Genomic DNA, 25566 nt, shown 5'->3' with positions numbered 1-25566 from the left:
GAATAGGTTGAAGGGTGGGAGGGGTCCAGCATTAGGGATGTTAGTAGGTCTGAAACTGATTTTATGAAGTGCTTGTTAATGTTTTTGGCTAATTGTGATGGACGGGTATCAGGTGATAGGGTGTGCTGTCCATTTCTTCCAGGGTTAAGTAGAGAAGATATGGAGTGACAAAATTTACTGGGGTTGGTTTTATGCTAGAGCTGAAGCTGGAAATAATATGACTTCTTATCTCTGTTGATTAGTTTTGTCACTTTGTTACGTAGTGTTTTGAAATTAACATGATTTTGTTCATTTTTGTTTTGTTTCCAGGTTGACCAAGCTAGGTCCCTTTGCTTCATCAGGTGTTTACATTCCTTAGAGAGCCGTGGTGCTGAGTTCTTTTTGATTCTTTTCATATGGATGAGAGCTGGTGTATTAAGTATGTGAAGGAAGGTGTTATTAAAGTATAGTACAGCATCATTAAGGGGTAGTTGTTTAAGGGGTGTCCAGTCTATTTCCTGTAGGAAATTGTTGAATTTATGTTGACAAAACTTAGTTGAGTTCCTAACTGATTTGTAGTGTGTATTCTTAGTTGTTGGGAGTTTGTTCTAAGGGAATAAACTGGTAGATGATCGCTCAGTGAGCTAGACAGTGTTCTAGAAGAGGGGTAATTGGCAGGTGGGATACTAGGATCCGGTCTGCAGTGGATTGGCAGGTAAGATCTTTGCTGTATCTTGTTGGAGTATTGATAAGCTGAGAAAAAACATACAGATTTATGCTATTTGTGGAGGAGTTGGAAGCTATGGTTTGCCAATCTATATTTACATCTCCTAAGATTATTGTTTCAAGGTTTATTGTTTGGGGTATCTAGGATAAAATATTTTCCAACACTGGCATATTGTTACCTGGTTGGATATATATTACTATTATGCAAATCCTTTTTGATATGTTGAGTTTCAAAAAAGAGATTAGTACTTCAGCACTGGAAAAGATGGGTATATTACTGGTGTAGGGTGTGATGTTGAGCGTAGAGGGATATAGAAGTGCTATCCTTCCCCGTTTTTTTTTTTTAGATCTATCTCTTCTGGTTATTGCAAAGTTTGGAGGTATTATTTCTACATCTTTTACATTGGGGTGTAGCCACGTTTCGGTAAGGGCTAGTATGTCAGATGTATTTTGATCAATCCAGTCATGCAGTGAGGCTACTTTATTACATATACTTCTAAGGTTCATAATAAGTATGTTTAAATCTTTGGGGTTACTCTTGTGGTTAGTAGAGGGTGGGCCAGGGTTAGGATGTATTTCTACATGAGTCTATGTCAAGTCTTCGAATGCTTAAAATTTCAAACGTTACATGGTCGAGACCAAACGTTCGAAATTTCAAGTGTTCGCAGATTGACTTTCAATGATGCCGTACAGTGCAGATAGGGAGAATTTCCCTTTTCTGCACTAAAGTGCGGTCTCAGAGTTGGTATATTTAAGTAGGGGGGTGTGGGGGGTGCAGGGGGGCTTGCCCCCCTGCTCACACTGTTAAGGCGTGTTTTTCCCTTTTTATTTTTTTTATGTGATATTCGAACATCCTATGTCAAACATTTGGTTTCGACCATGTAACGTTCGACATTTTGGATGTTCGAATATTTAACATAGACCCTGTCTCCAGATTTCAGTAGATAGGTAATGAGGAATGTGTACCATGGGAAGTGTTTTTATTCCTAGGTGATGGTACCGGTGTCAAGTGTGGTTTCATAGGAGGTGAGGAGGCCAGTTTGTGGCTTGAATAATATGGGAAGGTATAGGGAAAAAGCTGGGAGGAGATGCATGAGAAGCTGTGTTGTTTATTGGGGAGAGGGTTGGAGGACATTGTTGATGTGTATTGGTGTGTGGGGGTATGCGAAGATATAGCTGTAGTGAGGTTGAGAATTAAGAGTAAAGAGGCTAGGAAGGTAGGAGGAGCATGTCACCTGTGACAGTGGGATTAAAAATAGTAAAAGGGGTATTTGTGTGTTTGAATGTAATAGGTGTAATAGAAACTATGTTATCATGTCATATGTATGCAGCTGAAGGTAAGTTTGGAAATGTTTTTACTTCAGAGTGGGCTTTGACAATGTGGTTAGGTGTTTTTCCTTGTAGTTTGTGATAAGGATAGGTGGGATACGTCAGCAATTATTGCTCATTTTTTTTTCTAAGACATAAGTCATTAAACTTATGTTTATTGCAGTTTAGTGTGCATTAATAAGTAGTTATGAGAAAAGAAATATGTAGAAATCCCCCTAAATTATCTATGGCATGATCCCAGTTATTCTCATTGGGGTAATATATAATTATCGACCACAGTATGTGTAAGGCCAGTCTAAAACCAAATGGTATAGGTTAATTCGAGCAACAAAAGTGAAATTGTCTAGGCTTAAAATGGCCCTTATGGTCAGCTAACCTAGTACTTAACTTTAAGCCTATATATCACTTAACTTGGTGGCTTGCCCCTTTTCCCCTTGACTGCATTACCTATCATTACCCCAGAAATCGATTCAGCTCATCCAATTCTTGAAAAGTTTCGATGTTGTGTTGCCTGTGGTGTGTTTTGCAACATTCTGATATGTAGCATTTAATGCATTCTTCCTTCACTGTCCACAGTCGCCTACATTTCAGTAATCATTCCTTTCATTTATTACTTTTTTCTTAATAGGGTCACTCTCAGTCCTTCTGTAGTCCTGCCTTTCACATCTTTGATTCTGACATCCATCATAAATGCTTCTGTCCAACTTGTTTAGTCCCTCGTTTGTTCAGAAGTTCACTCTGAGTCATCCAAACCATCCAATGTACCATACCCCCATCTCTTTACAGTTGTCCTTTTTCTGTCTTCTGCTTCTGCTTCTTTACTTTTGTGCCTAGCTCTCCCTTTCAAGAGGCTTCTTGTTTTCTTTCCCTTTGATATATCTCTTCCACTTGTTATCCATCCACCTCCTTGGCTCTTTTTTCATCTTCTTGTGATTTCTTTATTTCCTGCTCATCTCTTTTCCTGGCATGTCACCCCCTCTGTACTTCCTGGTCTTGTCATCTTCCCTGTGGGGCTTTCAGCATTTGACATTGCACGCCATCCTAGTGTCTCTGTGTCACCTGTTCTATATCTAAGGTTGCACTCCCAGTCCATGTCTGTCAGACGATTTAGATTTTTACTGCTTGGGTTGCTTAGCTGTCTGTGTTACCATTGTTTAAATTTGAACATCCTCCATGTTGTATAGCCTGAACCATTCCCCTTCTGCTGTATTTCTATAATTGCAAGGCGTTTCATAGATGGCAGTTGCTCCATTTATTCTTACATCCGATGATGTCTCTTTCATCTTTCTTCAGTTGGTGGTTCCTTGCATCTGATCAAATCCAAAAACCCATCAGTTTAGGAGGATGGAAGAAGACAACACAGATCTATTGTTATAGTAAGTACATAACTTTTGTTTCATTTAGTACCTCCACCATAGCTTTCCTTCTCTTATATGAGTGTTTCCAAGTAATTCTCAACCAACTTTGTTAACATCCCTGCAAATGGGATAAATCTAAGTCTTTCTGCTTTTTTTATTACTTCATTTTTCCCAGCAAAGGAATGGAAACATGCCAGAACATGCCTGGGTGTGCTTTTGCTGATGCTGCCCCACTCTGTGTATCCTATATATTAAGATTTCTTGATTTTCTGGTATTATAAATCTCGAATGTAGTAGCTGCATTACAAATGGTTCCAATTGACTGTTACTTCTTCTCTGTTGTATTCCAGTTAGACTGACGGTATTCCTTCTTGAGAGATTTTCAAAAGCATTCATCTTTTCAATTCTTCTGTGAATCTGTTCCTTCTACTCAGCTTTAATTGCTGTTTTATCTTCCTCCAGATCTTGCAACGTCTCTTGCAACCATTCCACTTCTGTTTGCTGTTGTTCTGTTGGTTGTTTCAAGGAACTCCAAAATGATTACCTTTTCAAACACAATGCAAAGTCTCTCCTTATTTGCTGCTTTAAAGACAGTCATTTCTTCTTCATTTTGTACCTGTCACTCATCTTTCCTTCTGGGTTGCTTTTTCTCCCTGGGAACACTATTGTATCCAAATTTCTGCAAACCCTGTCCATAGTTTTGGGCTTAGGCAGCTACATTGGCTGGGCTCTCTAGCACCCTCTCCAGTCATGTTTTAATTCAGAGCATTGATAAACTAGAGGGAAGCAGAATGTAAGAAAATGGCGTTAATGTTGGTGGGTTTTGATGCAGAGAAAGCATTTGACAGAGTAAGTTGGAACTTTATGAGCAGGGCAATGGAAGCAATTGCATTTCCTGAAAAAAATATAAGGTTGATTAGGAGGATATAGGAGGGATTGCAGGCGAAAATTAAAGTGGGTGGAGTCCTCTCTGATAATTTCTGCTTAAGTAGAGGAACCAGGCAGGGGTGTCCTCTTTCCCTTTATTATTTGCATTATATTTAGAGCCATTGACAAAGAAAATAAGGGACTAGAAATTCAAGGATATAATTGGTATGGTAGTCAAGAAAAGCTGGCTTTATTTGCAGATGATATCATTTTATACCTAACAAAACCAGAAAAAAACATTACAGTGTTATGGAACATTTTGAGATAGTTTTAGATCTTTTCCAGAAACAAAATTAATGACGCTAAAACAAAGGCAATAGCAGTAAATTATGTACCCACACATGAACTGGTTCAGGAATATCCATATTTATGGGGACATAATTAAATGAAGTATTTAGGAGTATGGATTAAAAATAAGGATATGTGGGAAAAGACTAAACAAAAGATAATATAAAAACTGAGAAAATGGAAGCTTTGTTATATGGATACGAGTACCAAGATGCAAGCAGTTAAAATGATTTAGTCCCTTTGGTCTTATACACAGGTCAGGCATATTTTTATTAACCAGAGTAGAAGTTGTGGATAGCAATTAATGAAGAGCTGAAGGACTTTATCTGGGAGAGGAAGATGGCAAAAGTCAAGTGGGATAAGCTGATTCATCCAGTACAACAGGACGGATTGGGATTACCCAATTTGTTGGGTATTTCAGAGATACACAGTTAAGACTCCTATACATAGCGCAAGCAGAAAACTATAATTCAAAGTGGAAAGGGATGATGATGGAACAGGGGGAAGCTGAAGAAATAAGGAGAGACTGTGATTTTGGATTCAGGCCTTTAAGGAGAATAACAATAATCATACAGATTATTATATCCATAAAACAGATGAAAGTATTCTAAGAAGTAAACCAACTCAGGAATGGAGAAAGAAGTGTCTACTGATAGGATGACTATAATTATAAGAGTATAGTTAAGGGGCAATATGTTCGGGCTTGTCGCATGACTTCCTGTGAAGTAGACTTTTTGGAAGAGTGTGACAAACTCAAGGAAATGTTCCTGCAGAGGGAATACCCTTTAGAATTAATAATGGATATATAAAGGGAAGTATGTAGTAACAGACAAGGGAAATTCAAACCCATTTTAGGGACTGGACCAATACAAATAAATGTATCAACAGGCTTAGAGGAAGGCGATATAGGCCCTACACATAATAATATTTTTATTACTAACTTTAGTGCTAATGCCCATGTTATTAGAAGCATAGTTGAAGGTGAATGGGCCAAATTTAATGAATACACAGATTTGCACAACCTAAAAGGGAAAACTATTAAAACAGTTTTTCGGAAAGGGTCCAATATACAGAATTTATTAGAAGGCAACAACCTTCTTTATACATTTTCCAGCAAATCCAAGGGAACATATAAATGTGGGGCATGCCCACAATGTAAATACATTTTACAACAACAGAAAATATTTATAACAGCTAGGAAGAAATGGATAGTTGCCTTCAATTATTCCAATTGTAACTCCCAGGGGCTGGTGTATGTTGCCCTATGTAAAGAGTGTGAAGGATTTTACATAGGAAAGACCAAGAGAACCCTGAAACGCAGGATATATGAACATATGAATGATATCCAGAAGGGTAATTCCAGAAATACTTTATTCAAACACACTCTTTTATGCCCCCAAGCAAAATTTCACTTTTTTGTGGTAGAAATGGTGCCTAGGGAGCCTAGGGGAGGCCCTTGGGAAACTAAATTGGAATTTAGAGAAACATACTGGCAAGTGGTATTTGAAGCTAATAAACATCCGGGCATGAATGAACACATTTCAATTGTCCACTTACTTAAGCTCAGATCAGCGAAGTTATAATACAACACTGTTAAACAGGCACTAGGTAGAATTTTAGTTCTGTGTTTATTCAGTTGCATTTAATAGCTGGAAAAGGTAGTCCATATGCAATTATTTATTAATTCATTTGTATAAAATATATTTATACTTTTGATATGAAATGACATTTAGGAGTTATGTATTTTTGTATGTCTTTTTAGCATCTTTATAATGAAGAGATGGTTCTATATTTAGTCGTATGACAATATGTTCTTTTAATAATTAATTGATTTGTTGATTTAATGGATTAATTAGAAGGGTATAAAAAGGAAGTGAATGTTTTAAAGTTTCTTATCTGATGAAGTTCGAGTGCTACTCCTACAAAAACATTTGGTGACATTTAGCAACGTTAATGTATTTTCTGTGAAAACGTGTTGTGGCAGTTTTCCTTATCATTAAACTCTGGATTTTATCTGGTGGTTTCACCTTTTGTTTTTTGCTTATAGGAAACGTGTCGTGGCCATTTCCTTGCCTACTTATTGGTTCTAGCTGTGGTTCGCTGCATACTATGACTGGCCTTGTGTTGTTTTAGTGATTTTACCAGCCGTACTCCTTTCTGGTTTATGACTATAATTAGGGATACAGACAACAGACAAGAGGGAGATGGAATTTATTGGAAAAAAACTGGCAAAGGAACCAAGGTATTGGGAGCAAATAAGTAGACATGGAAAGGTGATAGACTGGAAAGACGCCAATAATTTATTTGGACTGCAGGTTAGAGATTGCCTTATAGGCAAAGAGAAAGAAATGGGGGGTCCTAAATGAAAGACCAGCTCTGGTAGAGTTTTTAATAGAATCTAGAACAGAAGCTGCCATTAAAAAGGGAAGACTTAATAGAGCATATAAACTTTTGCATGATAACTATAAGAATCAATCAGAGGAGGTTAGAAAGTATTGGGAAAAGAGACTGGACAAGCAATTCACAATTAAACAATGGGAGGATATATGTATGTCTCCCAAATATGCAACAAAATCTAGAAGATGTAGGATTTTTGCCTGGAACTGTTTATATAGATATTTTTATCCCCCAAGTAGACTCCAGAGAATTTTTCCTCAAGCAGACAGCAAATGTGGGAAATGTGAATGGGATGAAAGTGGTAGTTGGGAGCATATTTTCTGGGAGTGCACTGTTGGAGATGCTGGGTGGGCAGATTGGGCTGATGAGGGAAATAATTTTTCTGAGCTATGAAACAGAATAGGAATTGCCTATACATGGTAAGGCCTTGCTGTGTCTAATAATGGTGGCTGCCAAAATAGCAGTTACTAGAAAATCAAAATCAAAATCTAAGCCAACTATACTGGAAGTAGTGAATATAGTAACAGAGATAAAACAACTGGAATTGAGATCTTTAGAAAAGGGTAGGAGCAAATTACATAGAAAAAAATGGGACTTGTGGGAACAATACATACAAGGGAGGAATGATGTTTAAAAGGTGGCAGGACTTAAATGACTTATGTAATGTTTGAGTGAGAAAGTCTGGGTAGATAACAAGTGATGTATAATGTTTACAACTGAGAGTGTGTCAGTATGATTTGTGATGTAAAATGTCTGCAACTAGGATTGTGTTGGTGTAGTTTGTTTTTAGTTATATAAATATATGATTGCCTATGTAGTAAGTGATGGTTTAATAATGTTTCTTTTTTTTAAAAAAGGCAGGAATTTGAATAATTTATGTAATATTGCTTAGGTTATGTGATATATACCAATATATGTGAAGTATAATGTTTGTTATGTTAATATAGTTTGACTACTTTTATATGAATGTAAATTTGCCTATGTCACAAATGAAAATTCAATAAAGGTGTTTGGGGAACAAAAAGCTAAATCAGATATCAGACACTTGAAGAAGTGAAAGACCACTTTAATGAATTAAAAGCTTAAATCCATAGATGTAAAACTGAATATAAAATCAATTTAAAAGTCCATTTAATCCTCAGTTAAGTGCTTTTGCTACATTAATTACATTTAAGAACTTCTTCAGAATTATTTTACTGTAGACTCCTTCTCTCAATAAATATGAAACAATAATTACAAAATTACATCATGTGTTGTCTAATTCATGCTCTCAACCAATGACTGAACTTTATTTTAATGAACTTCAACAAAGTAATTAAACTTTAAGATGTCTCAGTTTTAACACAGAGTTTATAGAGGCATTATTACTGATTCTGGATTGACTTGTTGCATCTTACCTCAATTGCCACCTTAATTCACATTCATCTAAATGTTAACTTGCAATAACACTTCTAACGTCCTTCCTGATTTACTCAATAACTAAAAATTCAAATGTATGAGTTCTGTAATCCCTTATATGCCTCCATAAATCATTAGTAGCTCTTTCTTTTCTGATATTAAATAGGTATTCATGCATTCTTTCTCTTTATCTTCTACAGATCGTGCCAATATAAAATGTATTACACAATTTGCAGCTGGCTGAATATACTACATTCTTAGAGTCACAGTGAAAATGACCGGTTAACATGAAAGTATGTTCTCTAATAGAAAAATTTCCATCCTTCTGACATATGAACATTATGGGCAACAACCATATTTAAACATGCCCTTATTAATAACTGTATTATTATTATTATACTGGGCATGTCCCCCACCTTTCCAAATAATTTTCATTGCCTTCCCTTTCTGTACACAATGCTCAATTTCTCACCAATTTTCTCTTTTGTTAGACCATCACTCATTAAAAATTCAAATTTTTATTTATGCACATTGCAATGGCTTGAATATCTAAAGAGTATGACATAACTCACAATTTGTTATTATTATTAAGCCTATAATTCTTCTCCATTGGAATACCATTAGTCACTGCAACCATACCACTATTATCTATAAGTCATCTGAAGGACCCATTCAATCTTTTTTCAATAACTTCTTTTTTTAATTTCAGTTATGAAACTCATGAGATACACCCTTCTTAAAGCATTCCCACCAAAAACTCACACTCTTTTAAAAACACCTCCTATTCAGACACCATCCTGGCCAAACGGACCAGTTGGCCCTTAACCATGGCCTTCTTTTGGTGTACTGGATGCCAACTGCTGTAGTGCAGATAATTGTTGGAAAATGTAGGTTTCCAGTGAATATTGGAACTATAAAATTGTTTACCCAGATCTTTCTTTAACTCTATAGCTGGGTATGTAGTAATGTCATAACTACTAAAATGTGTAAACTCTAAAAATTCAACTGTGTTGTGCATATATATTAAAAATTCTTCCAACCTTTCTGGAATGTCCACCCATTATAAAAAAATGTCAAGGAATATAATGTATAACTTCCATGAATTTCTAAAATCACTCCCAAAAATATACTGCTTCTCCCAGAAGGCCGTGACAATGTTGGTGAAAGGTATCAGTTTGATGAACAGGTGGAAAGGTCCAATGAGCTACAATTAGGAAGTGACATCATTTGAAGTCATTAATAGTTGACAAAGCAAACTGGCCCCTTTAGAGGAAGCAGTTGTTCAGAGATCCCACATACTGCAAATCAAATCTTATTAGGAGCATTTAGAGAAACAACCGAACAACGATTAAATTATATGTCAGCTGGAGCACAACCAAAGAAGACACCATGGAATTTGTACAACAAGAAGAAATAATTATTGAAAGTTTGGCTGACAATGAAAAACAAACATTTAAGTGGTAAAAATGACATTAAAGACTTTATTTTATAAAACATTTCTAGAAGAGAAGTCGGTGAGCAGCATGCTAATATTTTAGCTAGGGGGTTGATGTTTGTTCCTTCTAAGATGACCAAAGTGGAAAATGTGTAAACTGATCTTAAACTTTTCACTTACAAGTTAAATTTATTATTGTGGTTCCCTGAAGGCAATGTAGCGATGATTGTAATACTATGGGCATGGGGTGTCCAAGTTGTTTCAACCCACCCCTCAATTATAATATACAGATTTTTTTAAAAATGTGTGAGCTAGATATTAGGCGTATTCTAAAGCAACTTGCCAAGAAGAAGTTTTTTTAATTTGTCTAGAGAAGAGATGGCTTTGTTTGATGAGCTAAGTAAAGAAAAATCAATAAGGGTTATAAAACCTGTTGGTAGGAGGTTGGTTATAACAGATAATGTGGATTATTGCAACAAACGGAATATTATATTGCTGGAGGATACCTATGTCCAAGTGGCCAGGAACGTAATAAATATAGCTTTTTTGAAAGTTGATTATGCATTACATTATATGCTTTTCCAAGGTCAAATAACAAAGAAAGAAAGAATTTGATTATTTGAATAACAGTAACCCAGTGATTGCTGGAATTTTTGGAATCCCTAAATTACATAAGTGTATACATGATCCCCCTCTAAGCCCTATAGTTGACTGTTGTTGTTCTTCTTTCGGCTTTTCCCAGTTAGGGTTCGCCACAGGGGAACTCCAGTCTGCTAATGATTGGCAGTAGATTTTTATGGTGCCAAGGTGCCAGCCCAATGCCCAACCTTCAACAAAGGCACGCCCATTCACTCATGTCTTTAGAATGCCACTCAACTGCAGGGAGGACATGCAGACTCCACACAGAAGGCACTCCAGCCAAGAATCGAACAGGAGAACCTCTTGCTGTGAGGCGACAATGCTACCACTGCACCACCGCGGCTTATTAAGCTCTATAGTTGATGGTAGTAGGTCTAAAACAAATTATATATCTAAATTTGTGGATCAGTTATTAAAGGGAAGTGTCAACATGTTGCAGTCACTTTGCAGGAATTCATGGCATTTCTTAACTCATTCACTCCAGTGGAGCTCAGGAAGTTTGCACTGTGACTTATAAATACTTGGGCTGCTGGACGAGAATAGCACATATTTATTTCTTCTTGAGCAATAAAGAGACGAGAGCTAGTCAGCCATTTCTGGATTGAGTCCAAGCTACTTTGCAATTTGTTTACAACTTCAGAGATACCTGAAGCACAGTATAAGAGGGGAAAATAGTCTTCATACTGTACTTACCAGGTGTCACAACAGGAACCCACCATACTGTTGAGCTAGACAGAACAACATAACAGGTCAAGCACAAAGCTCTGAGGGACATCCTAGCAGTTTGGGAGAGACATCAACTTCCCAAGTGACAGCTTTTCTCTTTCTTTCTAAATAGCTAGAAAAAACATTGGATGGATGAATGCCACCGGCTACAATTTGCACCATGATGTAGGAGGAAGTGATGGCTAGTAGCATCAAATATATATCACCTAGGTTTAAAAAAATAGTACAAATCAGTTCTTGTCTCATACCCAGGTCAAAATTCATGTCGTAACTTAGAGTTTATTCTTCATTAGGTGTTGTAGGAGCTGCATATGAATACATTTCTGTAGCAGTTTGCATAAGGGGAAAATACCATAAAAAGGAGCTCTGCATAAAGGATTAGTAATTGCCATTTTCCCTAAATTTGAGACATTTTTATTTATTTAATTAATTTTTGTTTGCCAGGGTAGAGAACTGATCATGAATTATCAATTGCAGGCTAAGTCCAGTTTGCATGTTAGAAGCAACAACATATTATGTTGGGTAAACAGTATATACAGAGATAATGTTAATAAAAAACATTTTGTATTAAACACAATAAACATCACTGGAAATGAAATGGCTTACATCACAGTCAAAGAAGTGATATGTAGAATGATATTAAACAGGTGAAAGTATATGCTCTGCTGAATTTACAGAGGAGGAATCTCACAGGTTAATGTGAAGTAAGAATTGAGAGGTGTGAGACAGATGGCAAAGCCTGTAACAGTTTACAAAAGGGGTAAGCTGTGTAAGCTGTGTCTTGTAACACTTGCACGTCTTCTGTTTAAATGCAAATTGCTTGAGATATGTTCAAAATTTGGTGCAGGTGGGAATTTCTCTATTATTTGGTGGCAGGGATTGTGAAAGTTTTGGTGCAAGAACAGTGAATCTGTTGTCAGAGCAATGGAGTCGTGATGTGGGGTCTGAAGAGTTGCAATACAGTTGGATTGGTTCCTGAGGTTATAAATGGTACTAAATACAATGAGTCTCATGGTGAGTAGTTAAGGGGTTTCTTGGTAGAGCAATTTGTAAAGTAGTGAGCCTAGCATGAGGTTTGCCCTACACAGAATATGTAAATATGTAGACATTTAGTTTTGCAGAGTGTGATACAAATAGTGAGGAAAGTTAGTCATGAATCAGAAAATTTTGTGGAAATAGTTTACAGTGTTGTAATATTTTTGTTAGAGGCAGTTGCAAATAATGGTAAATCATATTCCAACTGCGCAAGTAGTATTTCTTTTCCTATTGTCACTCTAACAGGTGAAGAGAGGAATTGTGTAAGTTTGTCTGTCCAGAAAAGGAGGTAGTTAATTTTAGATCTGATTTTATCAATGTGCATCTGAAAGTTAAGTGATTGTTCTTAACAGATGCCAGAGTATCTGAAATGGGATATGGGTTCAATAAAATTGTCGAATTGGTCTCTGATTATTTGATTTGGAGGGAGTTGGGTCATTTTACTTGTTCCAAAGGTTATACTTTGTTTAGGGTCTAGCAGGAGCTTTTTATTGGCAAGTCATTTGCTCGGTTGTAGTAGACCCAGCTTAAGTTGATTCTGGATCTATTTATATTTTGGGATGGGCCTATGAAAACCATGTTGTTGGCATGTAAAATAAGTTATAGCTGTGATGAGTCCAATGGAAATTTATTTACAAATATTGAAAAGAGGAGAGGGGCAAGTATTAGCAGATTGGTAGAGACAGCATAGTGAATAGTGATAGAATTGAGCCAGTTTTAACTTTGAAGGACCTGTTTGTTCAGACGTCTTTGATCCATTACATAGTTTAAGGAATAATTCTGAAAATTAATTAGTTGATGCAAGAGGATGGGATTACTGACCTTATCAAATGTTCTGGTTAAGTCAACAAAAATAACTCCAGTTAGGCTGCCTGTGTCCATACTAAAAAAGGTGTCATGGGTCATTGTCCACAGTGTGATCATAGATTCATAGATTGTTACTATGTTAACAACCTGAGGGTGCTTTTTTTTTTATGTCTAGCTAAGTCTTCACAAAAGGATAATGATGTCCTGTATACAAATAAGACATCGAGGGCCAGGAATTTATAAGCTGCCTCTGTCCATAAGGGACATGGGTGCCAGACCCAGTGTAAATTTCCCTATCCACTGGTCTAGGTTGTGCTTAAACTGGGTAATAGATGAACTCAGCTTCATATGGATGGGAAGCCTATTTCACAGGAGGCCAATCTCTGGGACACACATCTGTCTGTTGCTCCAGCATGTTCTCTTTTAGTCACAGACAAAATTCAGGCCATAGACCTTGTATTTCTGGTGCTCTTTGACTTACAAATATGTAAGAGATTCATAAGTGTGGGGTTTGGGGATGCCTTGTAAGCTAAGCCGGGCATTGATCACCCCTCAGCAATCTGTAGGATACTGAGTAGGGGCAAAGGACTTTGAGGTGCTCTGCATAATGCAAGTCTGTTGCACCTTGTGTTCTTTTTGTAAGGCACCTTTGAGGTTGCTCTAGTTGCTGAATATGTATGGTCAGGTATATACCAAAGGGAGCATTGTACTCTGTGATTGGTCTGATAAGGGTGGAGTACGATGGGACTCTTTGGACCTAGATTCCATGCCCTTACTTATAAGTGGCACAACATAAAAGGATTTCCTCACTACTGTGGCCTTGTGGTGTTCAAAGGTAAGGCTATTGTCTATGCACATACCCAGATCCCTGACCACTGGGTTGACTCTTAGGGGTGTATTATCAACATGGTAATTAGCTGGGATGGTTGATTCAAATAGTACTAGCAAAATAGTACTATTATGCATTTCTTAGCATTTAATTTAAGACCATGGCTTTGGCACCATTTGTTAGTCAGACATAGACCTTCATGAAAAATGCTAGTGTCTGCAGGGGGACTCAATATAACTCCCAGCTTGCAATCATGTGCAAACTTAGTCAGCCATAAACCTTCAGCACTTGCTTCCATTTCAGAGAAATAGATGCCAAAATGGAGTGGGCCCAGTATCGAGCCTGGTACTTCTTCTTCACTGTAAAGCATGCTGTTTACTGGAGACTATGTGATATTTTTGTAGGTATTTGTCAAGTTGATTGTATATTAGTTTCTGCAAACTTTTGCCCATAATAGAAGGCATTGATACTGGATAATAGAGATTAGAAGAGTTTGGTTTTGGCTGCATTTGAAATTGTCATATTAATGTTGATTTCCAGATTGCTGATGTTGCTTACAGTGAGGCAGAGATTATAGATGTGGAAGAGGGAAGTGGAACTTTTGCCTATGCAGTAGTATAGAAACCAGTAGCAGCTGATCCTATGTTTTTTTTAATGTCTTTCCCAACCTGTGGATTATCAGGTGCAATTGGCTAGTTTGTGATATTCTGGCAACATGAGCTATGCTCTTATTTGCCATTTTACTATTTTCCCTATTAGCTGTTGTCTTTTAGTTTGTAAGGCTAGTGTTAGTTTGTTAGGACTGTTATTAGAGTTATTTGGATTCCGTTAGTTTGATACAGTAGTTGTGTGTAGTGTGCTGTATATTGTTACATTGAGGTGTTTCTGCTAGTGTGCTGGATTTTTCTTAAGACTTTTGGTCTTTCACAAATGCTTGGGGTGTGGTCATAGACTGCCCCCTCAAGATTTCCATGACCACTGTGGGGATTTCCCATTTAGAACCTGATTGTCAGGCATGTGCTTCTTTCAGGGCTAGGGCATTGACCAATCACAGGGCCAAGTAAGTTATGAAGGGACTTCTTTCTGCCTCTTCATTAGCTGAATGGGGAAGACATAATGAGAAGGATAAGGACAAAGGCAGGAAAGAGAAAGAAAGAGAAAAGGTAAGAGATAAAGGAAAGGGCAGACAGGTTAAGAAAAGGCATGCTGAATTTTCTGCTGAAGATGAGCCGGTCCAGAATGCCCCAAGGCCCTCTGCCTCCTCAACTCCCATTGTGAATTTTGTGTTGGCACTTCCCTGCTACCAATCACTGCATCTGATGCTGTCAGATGTGAAGTTGTTCTATCTCACCGTTCATTCTTACTGATGGGTTCGGAACTGATCCCTCGGCTCCGAGTCGGCCTACTACAAAGCTCGAGGTTCCCAAATAGCTCGAGGCCAAGTCCCTATCCCATGATGCACCTAAAGTTACCTCAGATCTAGTTTGCCACTGCAACAGATCGGAAGTTCTCGCTAGCTTAGCTCGTGCCAGTAAAAACCTTACTTTTCTTACATTTCAAAATATTATTGATATTTCTTGAAAATAATAGTTAGATAGTTAGCTAAGCTCTTACAGCTTTATATTGTAGTTTCCCTCTCCCTTGTGTGCCTTTTCTTACTTATATATTTGGCCTCGTTTTTTATTAGGCCTATTTAGATTTCTGACTAAAAAGTTGTTTAATCAGTGACCGTCTGTCGCTTTTTTGCTTAGTAATAGTATTGTGTGCTTACTTAGTGACCTTTGTCACAACTTTAGACTTAACCTTTAGTAGTGTACAGTTTAGTGATTGATATATCTGCTACAAAAAGAAGTGTGTGTGTGTGTGTGTGTGTGTGTGTGTGTGTGTGTGTGTGTGTGTGTGCGTGCGTGTGTGTGTGTGTGTGTGTGTGTGTGTGTGTGTGTGTGTGTGTGTGTGTGTGTGTGTGTAATTTTCTTAGCCTTAGTTAAGGGATTGTGTGATTATATTTAGCCTGTTTTTTATTAGAAGGCTTATTTACATTTCTGCTTGTTGTTAGCCTTAGTTTGAAGGGCTTGTGTGTTTATATGTATATTTAGCCTGTTTTTTATTAGAAGGCTAATTCGTATTGTTGTTGTTGGGTGTGTCCATTTTTTCTGTTATGGCTGATGACAAGGACAAACACCCTAAGTCAGGGTTTAAAAAATGCCCTAAATGTGAGCAGAAGATGTCTGTTACTGACAGCCATGTCAATTGTGTCTACTGCTTAGGTGCCTTGCACTTACAGGAAATATGTTCCATATGCCATTCCTTTTCTTCTCGGGTTCTCCAAGAGAGAAAGAGGAAACTTATTGACAGGAGGTTGTTGAAACCTTCTTTCCAGGAGGCTTTGAGTGACCAGGATGGATCTAGTAAGTCCTCAAAGTCCTCCAAGACTTATGTGGATTCAAAAAAGTCAAAAAAGTCTGTGACATCGGCTCCACAGGTCTCTGAGCTGACTGTCTTTTCTTTTCTGAGCCGGTCCCCAGTTTTGGAAACAGTATCCGAAATTCCAAAATCTCCTCTACTTCAGTCAGTACCATTGATCCATTCATCTCAGTCTTCTGTTAACCTTTCAGATCTGGATGTGGATTGTGTGGTGCAGAAGGTTTTACAGGCACCAGCCTTTGCAAAAATGTTATCGGCTCCGACCCAGGCAGCTTCGGAGCCGAAGACCCTTATGCCAGCTATAACTCTTCCTCCTCCGAGCCATACTAGTCCTTCGGAGCTGAAGGAGTTGGACTTGCTGATTGTGGAATCCTTCAGAGCCGACCCCTGCTCTAATGTCTTTGGCTCCATTCACTCTGATGCCCTCGGCGCCGATCGAGGACTGTAGGAGCTGACACTCTCTGGTTGGGTCTGGGGAGGATAGTCGAACCGACTTGTCAATTCCGACACTGCTTCTTGGGGCTTCGTCTCGGATGAGCTCGGCTCCTACCTCAGGTTCAGAGCCCACTGTTCCAGTGCCAAGGGTATTGACGGTTTTCTCGGGTTCGTATGTCCCTTCGCATTGGAGCAGGAGTGCCTTCGAAGCCATGAAGAGAGTTATGTCTCCCAAGACATCCTCAACCTCAGTTCCAGCTTCTCCATCCCCTAAATTGTCTATGTCTGCTTCTGCTTCACAGATCCTGGCAAAGCACAGAGACCCAGAGCCTCAGGAAGCCCCATTGGGTGGCCCATGCTCTTCCGAGACCTCACCAGAAGCTCCCACTGATGAGGTTCCCAGGAAGAGAGTGTGTAAGAGGAAACATTTAGACTCCCCTCAGGAGTCCCTACCATCTGATACTGACTTGAATGAATGAGAAGGGTCCCCAAGGTCCCCCTCTGAGGATATCTCATTTGCAGAGATACTTGAAATCCTTAGGCAGAGGGGTGACTGGCAGTCCACCAATCCCACTGAAGATGAGTCGGTTCTCCTGAAGGCTTTCAGGTTTCAGCTCTCCACTTCATGGGTGTCCCTGCCCTTTGATGAGCTTATGCAGCTGGTCTCATGAAGAGCATGGGTGTCTCTGGACACCATGGAGCCTTTCCCTAGGAGGCCTAATAAGTTCATATCTGCCCCCCAAGATAAATCCTTCTTGACCAAAGGTGTACCAGTTGATGCCATGGTGGTGGTGGCAGCCACCAAAAAGGAAATGTCTGAAACTACCCCGTCTATCCTTCCTCCTAACAGAGATTTCAGGATCATGGATAGATATTGGAAGCGCATGTTTGGTTCAGCGATTTTTCAGTCCATTCGGTTAACTATTTAACCCATTTCACGAGACTACAAAGAGATCTCCTTAAAGAGCTGGGAGATACTCTTCAGGGTACAATAGCTGCAGGAGCTACAGATAAAGTTGTCTCCCAGCTTGCTACCCTCTACTCCATTGTCAACTCATCCGTGCAACTCATTTCACATGCAGCTGATGGAAAAAGCAGGGCAGCAGGTACAAGAGTTGCTCTAAGGAGACACTCCTGGATGTGCTTGTGTTCCTTTGCGGAGCCCTTCAAATCATCCTTTGTGAATACCCCTTTTGATGGCTCGTCCTTTTTCTTGCCCAAAGTTAAGGAAACTTTGACCAGGTGTGAGCAGGAGGGAAAGACTCTGACTGCCATCTGAGTCTGTTTTTCCACTCCTACCAGACCCTACCCCAAGGGTCAAAGGGGAAGAAAAATGTGGTTCCATAATGCCCAAGGAGCCTTTCAGGACACACGTGGTGAACCCCCCTCCAGGGGCAGAGAAGGGGGCAATAATGGAAGATGCTGCCCTCGTGGCAGAGGGGGTCCCCAAAACCAGTGCGACAGATATCACTTTTTTGGGAAGCCCTACCAGCACTCCTGAAAGGAGGCCCAACTGTCCTGCTCTGGAGGCAGTCGGGGATCGCTTATCTTTGTACCTAGATACCTGGCTCAAAATAAGAAATGACAACTGGGTACAAAGTATCATTTTCAGAGGATACTTCATTCCATTTGCCACACCCCCTCCACCAACAAGAAAAATCCCGGACATTCCACCCAGTTACAGGGAACAAGCAACAGTAGTGGTCCAGACGTTGCTAAGAAAAAGAGTCATCCAACCAGTCCCAGCAGACCAGACAGGATCCAGAACTTACTCAAGATTCTTTTTAGTTCCAAAAAAGATGGGACTGGAGACCTATATTGGACCTCAGCAGACTAAACAGATCTGTCAAGAAAGAAAAGCTTCGGATGGTCATGCTTCAGTTGATACTTCCCTTCTTAGGGAAAGACAATTGGATGTGCTTGATAGATCTCCAGGATGCGTACTACCACATAAAAATGGCCAGGCCATCCAGGGATCATCTGCACTTCTGGCTGGGAGCCAATCATTACCAGTTTTGAGCCCTACCCTTTGGTCTCACTACAGCCCCCAGAGTGTTCACCAAATGCATGGCAGTGGTCACGGCTCACCTGAGATGTTTAAGATTCCAGGTGTTTCCTTACCTAGATGATTGGCTCCTCACTGCCACCACCAGGCATCAACTCATTCAGGCCAGGGAATCCACTCTGTCACTCTGCAACCAGCTGGGCATTACAATAAACTTAGAAAAATCTGCCTTGTCGCCATTGCAGCATATCGTCTTTATCAGAGCAGAACTGGACACCACCACCACCACACTAAGACTTCTAGTAGAAAGAGGGTTACTACTGCATAAGCAGGTTCGCATACCACTGTAAAAGCATGTCTCTTGTAATTTGTGTGTATACTGATCATGTCTAAACAACTAAATGTGTCTGTAATTTTTCTTTGTGGAGCTTTTCTCCCCAGGCCTCTGCTGCAAAAGGGCCTTTCCGGCTCAGTCAGACACCCTCGGTTAACAAATGTAAAATAAATACATAAATAAATAATATCCAAAAACAAAGATCCAGCATCAGAAGTTCTGAAATTGTTAGGTATGATGGTAGCAGCAATTCTGGCCATACCACTGGGTCATATGCACATGCGGATACTGCAATGGCTGTTGTTCACTCAATGGTCTTACCAAGAGCTCCCCATGTCTCACCAGATGATGATCACAACCTCCTGCAAGAAGGATCTTCAGTGGTGGTTGACCTCACTTCATGTAATGATAGGACGTCCATTTGTTTTTACCCCACCAGTGGCCACAGTGACCACAGACACTTCCCAAATAGAGTGGGCGGGCATTTTCAGGGAAGAACAACCCAAGGCACATGGACCGATCAAGAGACACATGTGCATATCAGTGTCTTAGAGATAAGAGCAGTACTTTTGGCGTTGCAGTACTTCCAGGACTTTTCTCTGGGCACAATTGCGATTCAGAAGGACAACATGTCAGTGGTCTGGCACTTGAACAAACAAGGAGGAACCAGATCATACCCATTTTGTCACGAGGCCCTAAGAGTATGGCAGTGGGCTATATCCACCCAGTGCTTTCTGTTAGCAACACATATCCCGGGGAAATCCAACGTGATAGCAGACAAACTGAACAGAGCAATTTTGTTGCCCCACGAGTGGTCCTTCAAGACAGAAATAGCAGACAGGATATTCTGCAGGTGGGGCCAGCCTTGCTGCGACCTTTTTGCCAGTCACATGAACACGAAATGCAGATGCTTCTTTGCCCTGATTCCCCCTCCAGGAGAAGCCCCAAGGGATGCACTCGTTCACAATTGGCCCCCGGGTCTCCTCTATGCATTTCCACTAATCCTGTTGATACCCAAGGTATTACAGAAAGCAAAAGCCCTGGGAAGGACCATTATTCTAATAGCTCCTCATTGGCCTCATCAGATTTGGTTCCTCTTCCTTCGACTTCATCTTTTGGAGGACCCCTGGATTCTGGACCCAGTTCTGGACCTTCTGATGCACTCGTTGGGGGAACTTCATCCCTCTCTGCAGTCCCTGAAGCTGACAGCTTGGCTGCTCTAATTCCCATCATAGCCAGGTTCCATAACCTTTCCAGTGAGACACCGCAAATTCTTTTATCATCTCATAAATCCTCTACGAGGAAGCTATACATGAGGAAATAGAATAATCTTTCTATATGGGCCTCTAAAAACAATATTGATTCTTACCAACCCTCCATGGCTTCTCTACTAGAATTCTTGACCATGATATTCAATAAAGGAGCTGCAGCAGCAACAGTCCATGTTCAACTTGCTGCCATTTCTAACTTTCATCTGGGATTTGAAGGATTGAATATTATGTCAAATTATCCAAAGCCTTTCTCAAAGGGACCTTTCATATTAGACCACCTGTGAAATCCCCTTATTCCCCACGGAATCTAAATTTTATGCTTTCCCGCATTATTCATCCTCCATTTGAACCAGCTTCCTCATGTGACCTCATATTTTTGTCATGGAAAACTATCTTTTTTGGTGGCTATTAGTTCTGCCCACAGAGTGTCAAGAGCTTTAGGCTTTATCCATTAAACCTCCTTACTTGATTTTCCATGCTGACAGAGTCTCACTTCAAACAAGCCCCTCCTTTTTGCCTAAGGTTTGCACTGAAACTAATCTCATACAAATTATTGATTTGCCACTTTTCTTCCCCAATCACTCCAACAATCTAGAGTACATGCTGCACAAACTTGTCCACAGACAGCTCAGATTTTATTTGGATAGAACAAAAGATTTCAGGAAATCAGATCAGCTTTTTTTTTCCTTTCCAGACTCCAGGAAAGGTATGCCAGTGGCTAAAACAACTCTGTCTAAATGGTTATCTGATTGTATCACCTTTGCTTATTCAGCTGCCAATATGCCCTTACAGCATAAAATTAAAGCTCACTCAACCAGATCAGTTTCTACGTCTTCTGCTTTTTCTGCCAGACTTCCTATTGATATAATTTGTGCAGCAGCCACTTGGTTGAAAACTCATACCTTTATCACTCATTACAAAGTTGACAGGGCCTCTAGGGACAGGGCCTCATTTGGATCCACGGTCCTGAAAAATATACTCCGGTGAGCCTCCCGAGGTAGATGGTGCTTGGGACGCTACCCATCAGTAAGAATGAATGGCGAGATAGAACAACTTCACATAAAGAAGTTATGTACTTACCATAATGTTCCATGTGAGTTGTTCATCTCGCCTTCATTCTTACGTCCCTCCCTCCTACCCCCTCCTAGGCTTTCAGAAGACCGAGATGCTAGATCCTTCCTGGTCACTCAACCCTTCTATACTTTCTCTCTTATGAAGTTATAGAATGAAATATGGTATTATTTTACGCAGCAAACAAGATCTGAGGTAAATCTAGGTGAATCATGGGATAGGGACTTGGCCTCAAGCTATTTGGAAACCTTGAGCTTTGTAGTAGGCTGACTCAGAACCGAGGGATCAGCTCCGAACCCATCAGTAAGAATGAAGGCAAGATGAACAACTCACATGGAGCGTTATGGTACGTACATAACTTCTTTTTTTCATTCATTCCTCAACATGTGGATTTGGATTTGGCCCTCACATTTGATGCTGTCAATTTTAATTCATTCCTCAATATGTGGGTTCAGATCCAACCCTCGGATCTGACTTGGTCACTTTTTACACTTTGTGGCCTACTATAAACTTTTGAGCTCCTCCCTTACCCATAATGCTATAGTCTCCCTCCATACCTCAGATCTCATTTGCCACCTTCTCGTATGGACATGGACGTTGTCAGCTGTCAATCATTATAGTGTTTCAGAAGTGTTTTCATTTCTAATATCTTTTCTTATACCTATTCTTGTAAAACTAGTTTACGTTATTACCTCCCTTATCCCTATGTGTTTTTACTAGCATATCTTGATACCATTGTTGGTAGTATTTTCTCCCTATCTGTCCATTTTTACCATATCTGGTAATATTTCCTATCATTGTGGTTAGTCTTTTTCGTATAACAAAAAAAAAAGATTATTCTTTGCTACCTTATTCTTTTTACTGTGAATATGGCTGAAAAAAACTTCTGGATTCAAAAAGTGCAAGGAGTGCGGACACAAGATTCTCTTGTCTGATGCCCATGATTCTTGAGTGTATTTTCTGGGCCCTGCCCATTTGGAAGTCCCTTGTGACATTTATAAATTGTTTAATCCTAGGGTTTAGTAGATAGGAAGAAGTTGATTTTGAAGAGACTTCTTCCAACTAGTTTTTCTGAATTTCTGTCTGGAGCTCATTATTCCAAGGCAGGGCAGAAAAAGTAGAGGAAATGACTTGCTGAAACTTCTGGATCATCCACTACCTGTTCAGATCCAAGCAAGGAGCTGGCGTGGAAGGTTTTTGAAATGATCATATCTGAAGCCCAACTCCTCAGATCCAACTGCTTCAGACACTAGTTCTGCCTCTTTGGATATGTCTCTCTCAGAGTTGAATCAGCTCCCCTGGACCCATAATGTGCCCTCTCTAGACCCAATCCCCTCTCAGCTACCTTCCCCCTTCTTAGAAAGGCACAGACACTCAAGATCTCCCTCCCGAACCTCTTCTTCTCATTCTTCTAGGGGTCTTACAGAGGTGGATGTGGACAGAATGATGAGGAAGTTTCTCTCTGCACAAATACAGTTGGGAGTTCTCCTGGCTCCTACCCCTTTAGGTCAGAAGACTTTCACCAGTGTTACTCCACCCATCCTGGCTCCTTCTTCCATTTGTCTTTTGGTTTCAGAGCCCTTGGATCCAAGCCTTCTGGGACTGCCTCTTTTGGATCCTAAGATGGTAGTGTCTCTGGGTCTGATTCCATCTCTAAGTTTCTAAGTGTACCAGCTCTAAAAGTGTCAGAGCCAGATGACTCTCAGGGCTGAATTGCTGTTGTCAGCTCCGAGATGCTAGATTCAACTTCAAAGCAGTCAGACCCTTCTCTGCACATTGGAGCTTAGGCATTAGACAGCTTGGCAATGACTTCTGCCTCTGGTGGATTGCCTTCAGGTCAGAGGGAGCCGATAGTCTGGAAACATGCCTTCTTGGCTCCATTGGCTTCCTCCTGCCCAGGGTATTCTGCCTTTAAGGTAGTGGAGAGAGAGTATTCTCTTCCAGAATTCAGACAGTCCCCCTCCCTTGGATCTTCCAACTGGTTCCCAGGTGTCTTTGTGCTGTGAGTCTCATCACTGAACCACACAGGGGTAGCCAGCCCAGAGTCTGCAGGACACCCAACAGAGTATCCATATTTCTTCTGATACTTCTCCAGAGTGCCCCACTAAGGAAGTCCCTAGGAAAAGAAATTGCAAGAGGAGGCAATTAGACTCCCCTCAGGAGTCAATCACAGAAGATACTGATTTTGATGAAGGGGAAGGGTCCCTATGATCATCACCTGATGACATCTCCTTTGGAGACATTTTAGAGATCCTTAAGCAAAGGGGTGGTTGGTCTACTGATAATCCTTCCCAAGAGGAATTCCTGGAGGCATTTGGGTCTGGCTGAACTACTTCCTGGGTGACTGTCCACTGCCGAGCTCATTGAATTGATCTCTTGGCTAGCATGGAAGGAACCTGATTCTGTTGTGCTGATCCCTAAGAGACCAGATAGGATCCTAGCACCACCCAAGGGGCAAAAGTTTTGGAGCAAGGGAGTACAAGTAGATGCCATGGTCATAGCAGCAACAGAGAAAGAACTTGTGGAGCCCCCTAATAGGAAGTCTAGGGCGATGGATAGATTTGGCAAGCATGTTTACACTTGATTTTTGCTCTTAGATCACTGAACTATTTTTCACATTTTACCAGAATGCAGAGGGATTTGATTAAAGAGCTTTCCAAATCCCTCTCAGGAGCAGTAATTGCTGAGGCACAGACTTCAGTTGCATCACAGTTGGCTACCTTACAGTCCATTACTAATTTGTCTATGAGGCTAATTTCACATACAGCTGAAGGTACCTGAAGCATGGCGGGTTCAGGCATTTCCATTAGGAAGCATGTGTGGACATACCTGTGTGAATTTTGCAGAGCTCTTCAAGTCCTCCTTTGTCAATGTTCTTTTTGAAGGAAGTTCATTATTTGGCCCCAAAGTGAAGGATGTACTCTCCAAGTGTGGGCAAGATGGTAAGACCCTGTCTGTAGTGGGAAAACATTTTTCACCCCTCAAAGAACTTTTTCTAGGAATCAATGAAGTGGTCCAAAAATGTGGTTCAAAAAATCCCAGGGTCTTTTCCATGATCCATGTGGAGATAGTTCCTCCAAAGGCAGAGGGGAGAACTCTTAATGGAAGATGCTGTCTGCTCAGCAGAGGAGGCCTGCAGAACCAGGGGTCCAAAGATTCTTTCAACCTACTAGTGCTCCTGAAAGGAGTCTCAATTTTCTACCTCTGGAGGCAGTCTGAGGTCATCTATCCATTCACCAGAGAGCCTTGCTAGACATTGCAGAAGATACATGAGTGCATAGAATTATTTCTAGAGGTTATATAATACCCTTTTCCCTACCCCCTTCAAAAAACAAAATTCCCGATGTTCCACTCAGTCAGAGGAGAGCAGCAGCTCTAGAAGTAAAAAAGCTGCTAGAAAGAAGAGTCATACAAGAGGTCCCCTAAGACCATAAGGAGTCTTGAATTTACTCAAGATTCTTTTTAGTGCCAAAGAAAACTGGGAACCAGAGACCAATTTTTGGATCTCAGCAATCTGAACAAATCAGTTCTGTACACAAAGTTCCAGACGATCATGGTGAAGTCCATTTTGCCTTTTCTGTACAAGGACAACTGGATGCACTCACTAGATCTTCAGGATGTGTACTATCAAATAAAAATGAACAGGCAATCCAGGAGATACCTAGGCTTCCCACTGGAAGTCAGTCATTATCAATTGAGAGCACTGCTCTCTGGTCTCACCACAACCCCATTGTATTCACTAAAATGGATGGCAGTTAGTAGCTCACTTGAGACTGCACAGATTGAGTGTTTCCTTACATGGACAACTGGCTCATTACTGCTCCAACCAGGCATCTACTAATCAAAGTAAGAGATTGTTTACTCCAACTGTGCTCTCACCTAGGCATCACAATCAATCTCAACAAATCTCAGCTAGAACCAACTGAAGTGCTAGAATTTATAGGAGCCTTATTTGACACAGTATCAATGACAGCCTCCCTTCCCCTGTCAAGGAAACAATCTATAAGAATTCAAGTCAGAAAAATAATTCAAAACTCTTCACTGTCAGCCCGACTGATTCTATAGGCATTAGGGTCAATGTCTGCTGCCATAATTCTAGTGTCATTGATGAAATAACATATAAGAATTCTTCAATGGAGCCTAGCAACTTAAT

The sequence above is a fragment of the Protopterus annectens genome, chromosome 1.part2 (assembly GCF_019279795.1).
Source record: "Protopterus annectens isolate FY-2018-M chromosome 1.part2, PAN1.0, whole genome shotgun sequence".
NCBI classification, from domain to species: domain Eukaryota; kingdom Metazoa; phylum Chordata; order Ceratodontiformes; family Protopteridae; genus Protopterus; species Protopterus annectens.
This window is presented reverse-complemented; position numbering follows the sequence as displayed.